The following is a 9,278-nucleotide window of genomic DNA, read 5'->3' as shown; positions in this document are numbered from 1 at the left end:
AACATTTTTTAAAAGCCCATGCACTGGGGCTTTTTATAACTTTAATCAATTTAGCAGAAAGAAAACCCCTAAGTAAATATTTGGTAATATGTGGGTGTATCTATGTGTGTGACTGAGTATTTACACTGGAATTTTTTAGTTTGTGTGTAAGATGTAGATGTCCATAGATGTATTCACAGGTGTGTGTGTGTGTGTGTGTGTGTGTGTGTGTGTGTGTGTGTGTAACACAGAGGTCAGTGTCAGGTGTTTGCTTCTAATGCTATCCATCTAATTTTTGAGACAGGGTCTCTTACCAATTCTGTTAAACTGGCTTGCTAAGGATCAACCTTGGCCTGAAGAGGGGTTCTGAGAGAAGGGGTGCCCGGCAGTGTCAAAACAAACAGCCAGAAGTCAAATCATGGGTCCAAGCTGACAGCCTATGTCCTGCGCCAGATGGCTTCCTAAACAGCTCTTCGTAGATAGTTCTTGGCTCTGTGGTCTACTCAAGATAGCTCTTGCTCGAGACAACTCTCTCTACTAGTAAAAATTCTAGAAGGTCCCTGAATAGCTCATGGGTTTTCTGACCAGAGTCAGAAAAGCTGCTAAAAAAAAAAAAAAAAAAAAAAAAAATCTTGGATTTTCTAGACAAAAATCTAAAAGAGCTGTGTTAGCTCTCTAAATAATTCTTGGGATTTCTGGCCAAGGTCAGAAATCCTGTTAGAAAATATTCTAAAAGACCTCTGTTCACTTTCCAGAGATATCCAGACAGCTCAGCTCTTGCTAGGAAAAAACGTTAAAAAAAAAAAAAAGACTGCTACCACTCACTGCTAGCTCATTTCATGCAGACCAAAAGCCCAGTTGCTTATTCACACATAGATTCAACCATTTATTCCAGGTTCCCTTTTCTACAAATCAGCATTTCATGACCCCTTGACTATTAGAAAGACAGAAAATACATTTTTTGTAACATGGCAAATGAATTCAGAGATCTGTCTGCCTTTGTTAAACACAGATAATAAGATAGATGGGTGGGGCCCCCGTCCTGAGATGACCATTCCGGCCAAGCCTGGACCTTAATTAGCTCTGTCCCAGGCTGACCTTTAACTCAGGAATCTGCCTGCCTTTATATCTGTCTGCCTTTTTTTTTTTTTCTTTCAGATAAGCTGGCTTATAGTCCAGGTGCCTCTGATTTTTTAAGTCTGTGAAGCACCTATACAATTCATATTCCATCCATATATTTGCATAATTGATAAAGTATATAGCTTTAAACTCATGTTTTTAGAGTTCTTTCCCACAGCCCTAAAGGCTTACCATTTTGCTGAGACATAGACACACCCTCAACTCCTGGATTCATGCTGTCTCTGGTTATCAAGGTTATCTCTAATCTTGGCAGAGAGGATATTCCTAGAATGAGGATCATGTAAATATATATATATTATTATACAAAAAAGCCTTACACCCATAGCAACCATCAAGATTCATGGAGGCTCATCCCCAGCTGGTTCTGTTCCAGAGGTGGGAACCATGTTTAGCAGTCCCTATCATGGCCATGCAGGATTAGGCACTGGCTCACCAGAGACCACCAGAGATCATCCCGTCTCTGCCTTTCCAGTATTGGGTTATAAATACAAGCCTCTGTACCTGGGTGCTAGGGTTCCCATGGTTTGCTATCTCGCATCCCTGTTTTCATGGGTTTTCCTGTTTCTTGCCCCTATGAGCATGTCCCCAGTCTTAGCTATGCAGAAGTTGCATCATCCAGAAGAGTCAGCCTACTCATTTTGCTTTCTTTTCTTTCTCTCATTAATGTGCCATTTATCTCCAAAATGAATTCTTTCAAAACTTCTTTCTCCATTGTTACAAGAAATGGATAATTTGCTTGATGCATAAATATCTCTTCCTGGAGTCTAGAGAGAACAGGGGTCAGGATTGTGACCTCTGGCCACTCTTGCCTACCTTTGATATTTGCATAGTGAAAGACAAGTCTATCACTTCACAGTATCTGCATCACTCCTCTGTGTACATGTGTGCCTGGGCTGAGGGGAGCAGGGACAGGAAGACCTTGACCAAGAGGGCATGGAGACAAAGCACACTCCTAGTCACTTTCCGAACGTCCTGAGTGAGTATCACAAAGTACCACAGCACTCAGTACTGTTTTATCATCAAGAGATAGAAATGAATAGAATGTTCAGGGAAAAAAGGAGGGGGGGGGGACTCTGTGGCTGTGTTTGTGGCAGCAAGAGAACTGGGAAGAACATTTGGTAAAAGAGTCAGCTTTTAGCCAAGTATTTATTTCCATCAGCCCTTAAGCCAGCACTATAAACATGAGAAGAAACCCTCTCTTTAGGACAGGACTGGAGGGTTTGGGCTGTGATCCTAGCAGCTAACTCTCCAGTTTCCTTCCACTGTCCTCAAAGCTCTGTAATAGCATCAAGATTTCTCCCTCTCTCCCTCCCTCCCTCCCTCTGTCCCTGTGCCCCACCCCACATCTCTGAGACATTATCTCATCCCTATCCCATGCTGGCCTGTGAACATGCCTCCCTGTGTGCTTGAAGATGATGTTCAACTTCTGACAGCCCTGCCCCCACTTGCTGACAGAACAGGTGCGAACCACCAGGCTAGTTTTCTGCAGTGGTGAGGAGTCAGCCAATCAGGAGATTCCTGCGTGCTAGGCACTCAGTCTATTGGTTGAGCGACATTCCAGGTCTCTTCATACCACCTCACGTGTGTGTGTGTGTGTGTGTGTGTGTGTGTGTGTGTGTGTGTGTACACGTGTGTGGAGGCCAGAGCTTGACATTAGGAGTCTTCCTCAGTCACTCTCTAGCTTTTGAAACTGAATCACTGGACCTGGAGCTCACCGATTTAGTTACGCTGGCTGGCCAGCTAGCCCCAAGGGTCCTCCTGCCTATGCCGCCCCAGTGCTTCTACTGCTGGAGAGTAAAGGAAAGACACACTGGCCTTTTTAAAACATGGTAGATCCTCCGCTTACATGGCAAGCATTTTACCACCTGCACCATCTCCTTAGCCACCAGCCCCCCCACACACACATACACATACACATGTTTTCTATCAGCAAGGAAGCTAGGGATAGGGGTGTACTACAACAGAAGTCTGTGTGGTTAGCATGCATAAGGCCCTGCCTAAGGCTTCAATATCCAATACCACTAACAAAACAATACAATGAAAGAAAAGCCAAACTCTAGGAGTGCTATGAGCATGTTGCCTACTTAACATTATCAGAAAAACAATAACTGATAAATAATGAAAATAGGAAGTAATAACATGGAGAGCAGCTATAAGCTGCATGTGGTTTTGTTCCGTATATCCAGGAAGGTTTTCACTTATCAAGTAGTTACACACAAGCAACTTGTAGGCCTCGAGCCTCCGCGCTGTGCCAAGCCAGCCTGAATTTATCCAAGCTCACAGAACCAGGTAACCAGGCTGAGGACTCACTTACACGGAAGAGTTGAATCCATTTGTCTGCCTCCTTCTTTGAGACACTGTAGCCCAGGATTCATGGCAACTCTCCCACCTCGGCCACCACAACTCTGGGTCGTTAAAGCTTAAAGGTAAATTGAAAATCTGCTTTTGTCCTAGACTTTCTATGACACTTACTATTGTCAACTTGGGAGCGTCTGGAGTTCCTAGCAGACAATTATCTGAGGAAAACCGGGAGTTTCTATACTGAATTAAGTTAACATCCTAAATGTGGGTGATGCCACTGCGTAGGGTTAGGGGTCCCACGATTTAATTAAGAGGTGACAGTCGGCTAAAGAGCAGCATCCGTCACCCCACATCCTGGCTGTAAATACAGTGTGACAAGACACCCCCCCCCCCCCCCCGTCACCACATGTCCCCTGCTGTGATGTTCTGTATCCCCTTAAACCGGCAGGCAAGATACACCCTTCTTTGCTAATGATAGTTCTTGTCAAGTTTCAGGGCACAGCAATGGGGAAGGCAGCTGATACACTGTCTCAGGATGGTGGCTCTCCGTCACTAGATGGGGTGAAAGCATCTTTGCCTTTTGTCAGTAGAGGAAAGGTTGTAGGGTGTCTTCCTCCCTCCCTCCAGTGTGTGTGGGAGCACAAACCCACAACCAGGACAGTGTTATTTCTATTTCATATTTTGTTTTTCTATAAACAAACTTTATCTGTGGCCTTGTGGCAGTCAGTCAGTTCCAGGAAATGCACAGCTGACAATGTCATTCCCCTTGAACTGCACATAATATAAAAACAGACTTTAAGTAAATATTTGAATTAGGACAATTACAAAAATTTAACTTTGGGCCAGCCTTTCCGAGCACGTATCGATCACTCCTTCCCAGGGCTGCTGTTTCAATGGGCACGGTGAGTCACACCTGCTCCATTCAGAGGAAGCAGAACGTGACAATGGCTGTGCTGGCAGAGGATGGTTGAGAGCGACTATAACTGGGAGGTTAGGTTCCTGCCACCTGTCTATAAATAGCAGCAGAGCGGCACCCCGTGCTAAACAAGGAGAGAGCAGAGAGGTGCTAACAGCTGACCCTGGAAGGCCAGAACTGGCGGCCATTGGATGCTTTTTCTTGGGAGTTTAACAATGGATTCAGTCCATGAAATGACAGGCTAAGCATGGCTAGTTCTTAATGTCCGCCTGAGACTCTCCAGTTGGCTTACCCCTTCGTGCTTTCCACTGTTAGTAACACACCCGTTTCCGTGAGCTCTCTTGTTAGATAAGGTGGCCTTGCTTGGCCCCAGCTTTGTCAGTTTGTTTTGTATAGACAGTGAGAAAAAAATGTGAATGCTTTGTCATATGGAAGTTACTCAAATGCTCTTTTGTTGTGGTTTTTCTTTTCTGTTGTGGAAACAAACAAACAGCAAGGATGGAAATCTGGGTGGGTTGAAAAGTAAACATTACTAGCCTTTCTATACAGTGCTAATACCATAGATATGCCACCAAAGCATGATGCTTGTAATGAGACCTAGCTCCTAATAACCTAAATGCTATGTTCATATTACCAATTTCTTCATCTCAGAAAATATTATGACAATTATGATATCATCTGTATGGAGATACAGTAGGACAAAGAGTTTGCACAGTTCAATTCCCTTGCTTGTCTTCTCTTCTCTCTCTTCCTTTCTCTGTCTTCCTTTCTTGTCTTTCCTCCCTCCCTCCCTCCCTCCCTCCCTCCCTCCCTCCCTTCTTCCTTCCTTCCTCTTTCTTTCTTTCTTTCTTTCTTTCTTTCTTTCTTTCTCTTTCTTTCTTTCTTTCTTTCTTTCTTTCTTTCTTTCTTTCTTTCTTTCTTTTTTCCTTCCCCCCTCCCTCCCTCCCTCCCTCCCTTCCTTCCTTCCTTCCTTCCTTCCTTCCTTCCTTCCTTCCTTCTTTCCTGTCAGGATCGTAGGCACCGGAGGCTGGCTTTGAACTCTCTATGTGGCTGAAGATGACTGATCTAATTCTCCTGCCTATATGACATACATACCACCACATGAGGTTTGTTCAGTGCAGGGGATGGAACTCAAGGCTTCACACATGCTAGGCAAACAACTGACTCTGTCCCCCACCCTGTTTGATTACCATGAGCAGGGGCTAGATTTCAGATCAGCATCACTAGTAGATTAAAGAACTGCCCATCAGAGCTCTTACTCAGAGGTGACAGTCCTCGCTGGACTCTTGAGAGGCTAGTCTGTGACTTGTGCCTTCTTCTGTTCACCACCAAGTTATGTGATTTTATGCTGGTGCCCATACAGCAGGGTTAAGGCAATCCCAGCATGCTTACTTCAATGTGCCTTTCCCCTATGCCTGTATCTGATGCACAAATGATGTATTCCCAGTGCAGTTTCCCAACTGGTTTAGCTCTCCCTGAAGACAACGCTTGTGCCTCCATGTGGGTTTTCAGAGAGGAGAAGCTGGAGGGGTTCAAGGGAGCAGGAATCATGTGTCTCTCAGGGAAGAACTGCAGAACTGGCTTCTATAGCAGATAGCTTACATGCACTAGCAACTGTGAGAGACACAGCCTCGTTCATTTAATGATTCTCTTTCAGCCCACCAGTCTACCCTCATCATGTACTCCAGGCTGGATAGTGTTCTTGTTTCTGGTATGCAGTAACTAAAACAAAGGCTTTGCATTCACAGAGCTCCACTCTAGTGGGGAAGACACAATTAGCACGTAAGCCAAGAGCTATGAGAATAAAATCAGTACGATAAAGTCATGCCATCATTTGAAGTAAACTCCACAGACTCATGTAATCTAAATACTTGGTCTCCAGCTGGTGGATTAGTTGTGGAACCTTTAGAAAATGGAGCCTCACTAAAGGAAGGGAGTCAATGGGACAGGTCTTGAGATTTTATAGCCTTGTCCTCATCTCTGTCCCCTCTCTGTTGACCTTTTGCTTCCTGACTGCTACTGCAGTGGGACCAGCTACCTCCACTATAGTCACCATAGTAGGCCATGTCACCTTCAGGGGTGAGCCCAGACAGGTTGGCCCTCCCCCAAGTTTTCTTCCTGTCAGAAATTTGTTCACAAAAAAAGTAATAGAGCCCCAAGAATAGTGGGGGTGGAGATGGAACACTGAGTGAGACCATCACTGTGAGGGAGCTTTGAGCAGAGAAACTGGTGGCTGAAGGCATGAGACGAATTATTTTAACACCTACCTGCACCTCACCTGGCTTCCCTTATAACACCTGAGCCTCACCTGGCTTCCTTTATAACACCTGTGCCTCACCTGGCTTCCTTTGTAACACCTGTGCCTCATCTGGCTTCCTTTATAACACTCTACCTTGCCTGGCTTTCCCACCTGGAAAGTACAGAAAAAGGACTTTGTTTCCACACTGATCACAAATTTCTAGAGGTCCAAAAGACTTTTATACAATCCTGTTTGAGGCTCAGAGAACACTGAAGAAGAGGAGTCAGATAAAAAGGGGAAAGGTGGAAGACAGGGAGAAGGGCTACAAAATGGCAACCGAGGAGACAGAGCCATGGCAATATGAACTGGCAGCAGCTGCCTGCGTTGGGTGAGTACAAGAGTGGACCATTCAGCTGTCAGGTATGGATGGAGGAGGGCTGCGGCGTTCTGCCCTCGCTGCTGAACCACTTACTACTAATACAATTCGAGAGATGGGCAGTCATTGTGCATTTCTGTGTACCCACCCATACATAACCCTACCAGACCCCATTGCTATTTCTAATCCAGTCACAGAGCTGGTTAACTAAATAGGTCACAGGACTAAACTGAAAGTCATGAGCCTGGGAGAGGGACTGGTTGTGGTATGTTATGTGGTAGGGGTGAAAGAGAAGGGAGGGAAATAATGTGGGGGTGGGGAAGAGAGTAATCGGAATACATTACGTGCATGTATGAGATTATCAAACAACAAAGTTAGTCAGTAAAGAATGATCATTTTTTTTTGTAGGTGTCTGTTCTACCCAGTCTTTGCTTTCGGGCTCTTCTCAGGAAGATGGGGAAAGCACCCACATGGAAGCTCACAAGCATCTGTAACTGCATCCCAAGGGATCTGATGCCCCCTTCTGGCCTCTGTGGGTAGTGCACACACGTGGTGCACAGATATACATGCAAGCAAAACCTTCAATACATAGAAAATAAAAATAAAAGAAAAAATGTTTAAAGACGATGGGAAAAAAAAAGGTAGTGGTTCTATGTCTGCTGTCTGCTCGTGTGTTTTGATTTCTTTATAGCACAGACAGCCATGAGTTCAACCATTAGCTGATGGCTGAGGTTAACATATACTTTAACTATGACCGTATGTTTTGTTATGGGCCGGGGTTTGTGCCATGTGGAGGTTAGAGGATAACTGTGGAATTTGTTCTCTCTTTCTCCTTTTACTTAGATTCTGGGATAACTTGGGATGCCAGGCGTCAACAGCAATGTTTCCCTCAAGAGTCTCTTACCAGACCCTGGATGTTTATATGGTGTACAGGAGCAGTGCTTTGGTATCAGCTCTTTCCTTTAAGATAAAAAGAATCAAGAGAATGGTGAGAGTGGTGGGGAATACAGCAAGGAGTCTCTCATTCCTTTCTTTTCTTTTTTTTTAAACTGTGGTGTAAAATCCTTATCTGATGGTCTAGCGCTTCCTTGTTGTGTCTGCCTCATTGCCGCTCCCTCTCAAGTGTGCTTAGACAGAGCACGGCTCTTTATGCTTAGCAAAACGTTCACATGTACACACACAAAGCTGAAGAGGGTGGGAGGGTGGGAGGGAGGGAGGGAGGAGGGAGGGGAAGAGGAAGAGGAGAGGGAAAGAGGGAGGGACTGAGGGAGGAAGCAGGTAAAGAGGGAGGGAGGGAAACAGAGAAAAACACCTGTATTCTAACCTAGTTTTGATCTTTAGAGTCAACCAAGCACAACTCAGAATACAGTGACTACACAAAGGTGTCGGCCATGGGCCTCTACTTGTCCTGCCTGCCTTGCTGCCTTGGCCTTTGACCTGGCCTTCACTGGATCAAAAAGCACATCAAGTATCACATGGAAAAACTTGGTTCTCTCTTCTTCTTCTTCTTCTTCTTCTTCTTCTTCTTCTTCTTCTTCCTTCTTCTTCTTCTTCTTCTTCTTCTTCTTCTTCTTCTTCTTCTTCTTCTTCTTCTTCTTCTTCTTCTTCTTCTTCTTCTCTTCCTCCTCCTCCTCCTCCTCCTCCTTCTCTTCCTCCTCCTCCTCCTTCCTCTTCCTCCTCCTCCTTCTTCTCAAACATTTTAAAACAAGGAATTAAGCGATCATACATTTCCTATTTAAAAGGACCAAGAACTACAGGGACAAAATTGGAGAAGAGCCTGAGGGAAAGGAGGCCCAGTGACAGGCCCAAAGTGGGATCCAGCTCAAGACTCCAAGTCCTGACACTATTACTGATGCTATGGTGTGCTTACACACAAGAGCCTAGCATGGCTGTCCTCCAAGAGGCCCAACAAGCAGCTGGCTGAGACAGATGCAGATACTTATACCCAATCAGTGGCCTGAAGTCAGGGACCACTGTGGTTAAATTAGGGAAAGGTTGGAAGAAGCTGAGGAGGAGGGCGACCCCGTAGGAAGATCAGCAGTCTCAACTAACCTGGAGCCCCGAGATCTCTCAGACACTGAGCCACCAAACAGACATCATACACCAGCTGATATGAGACCACCCCACACACACATATACAGCGGAGGACTGCTGGGTTTGGCCTTAGAGAGAGAAGATGCACCTAACTTTCTAGAGACTTGAGGCCCCAGGGAGTGAGGAGGCCTGGCAGGGGGTGAGGGTGGGGAAAGTCTCTTCGAGAAGGGAGGATGAGGAACTGTGGGAGGGTGGACTGGACTGTAAAAAAATAAAAAGAAGAAGAAGAAGAA

At 45.3% G+C, this 9,278-nt stretch overlaps 1 non-coding gene across 1 annotated transcript; it reads right to left on the bottom strand.

Annotated features, from left to right (window-relative positions):
• Positions 1-665: 665 nt before the first annotated feature.
• LOC115489812 lies at positions 666-729 on the bottom strand. Its single transcript, XR_003954759.1, has one exon. It is a non-coding gene; the product is annotated as a U7 small nuclear RNA (small nuclear RNA).
• Between the last annotated feature and the right edge of the window lie 8,549 nt (positions 730-9,278).

This window comes from Mus musculus, chromosome 3 (assembly GCF_000001635.26).
Source record: "Mus musculus strain C57BL/6J chromosome 3, GRCm38.p6 C57BL/6J".
NCBI classification, from domain to species: domain Eukaryota; kingdom Metazoa; phylum Chordata; class Mammalia; order Rodentia; family Muridae; genus Mus; species Mus musculus.
This window is presented reverse-complemented; position numbering and strand designations above follow the sequence as displayed.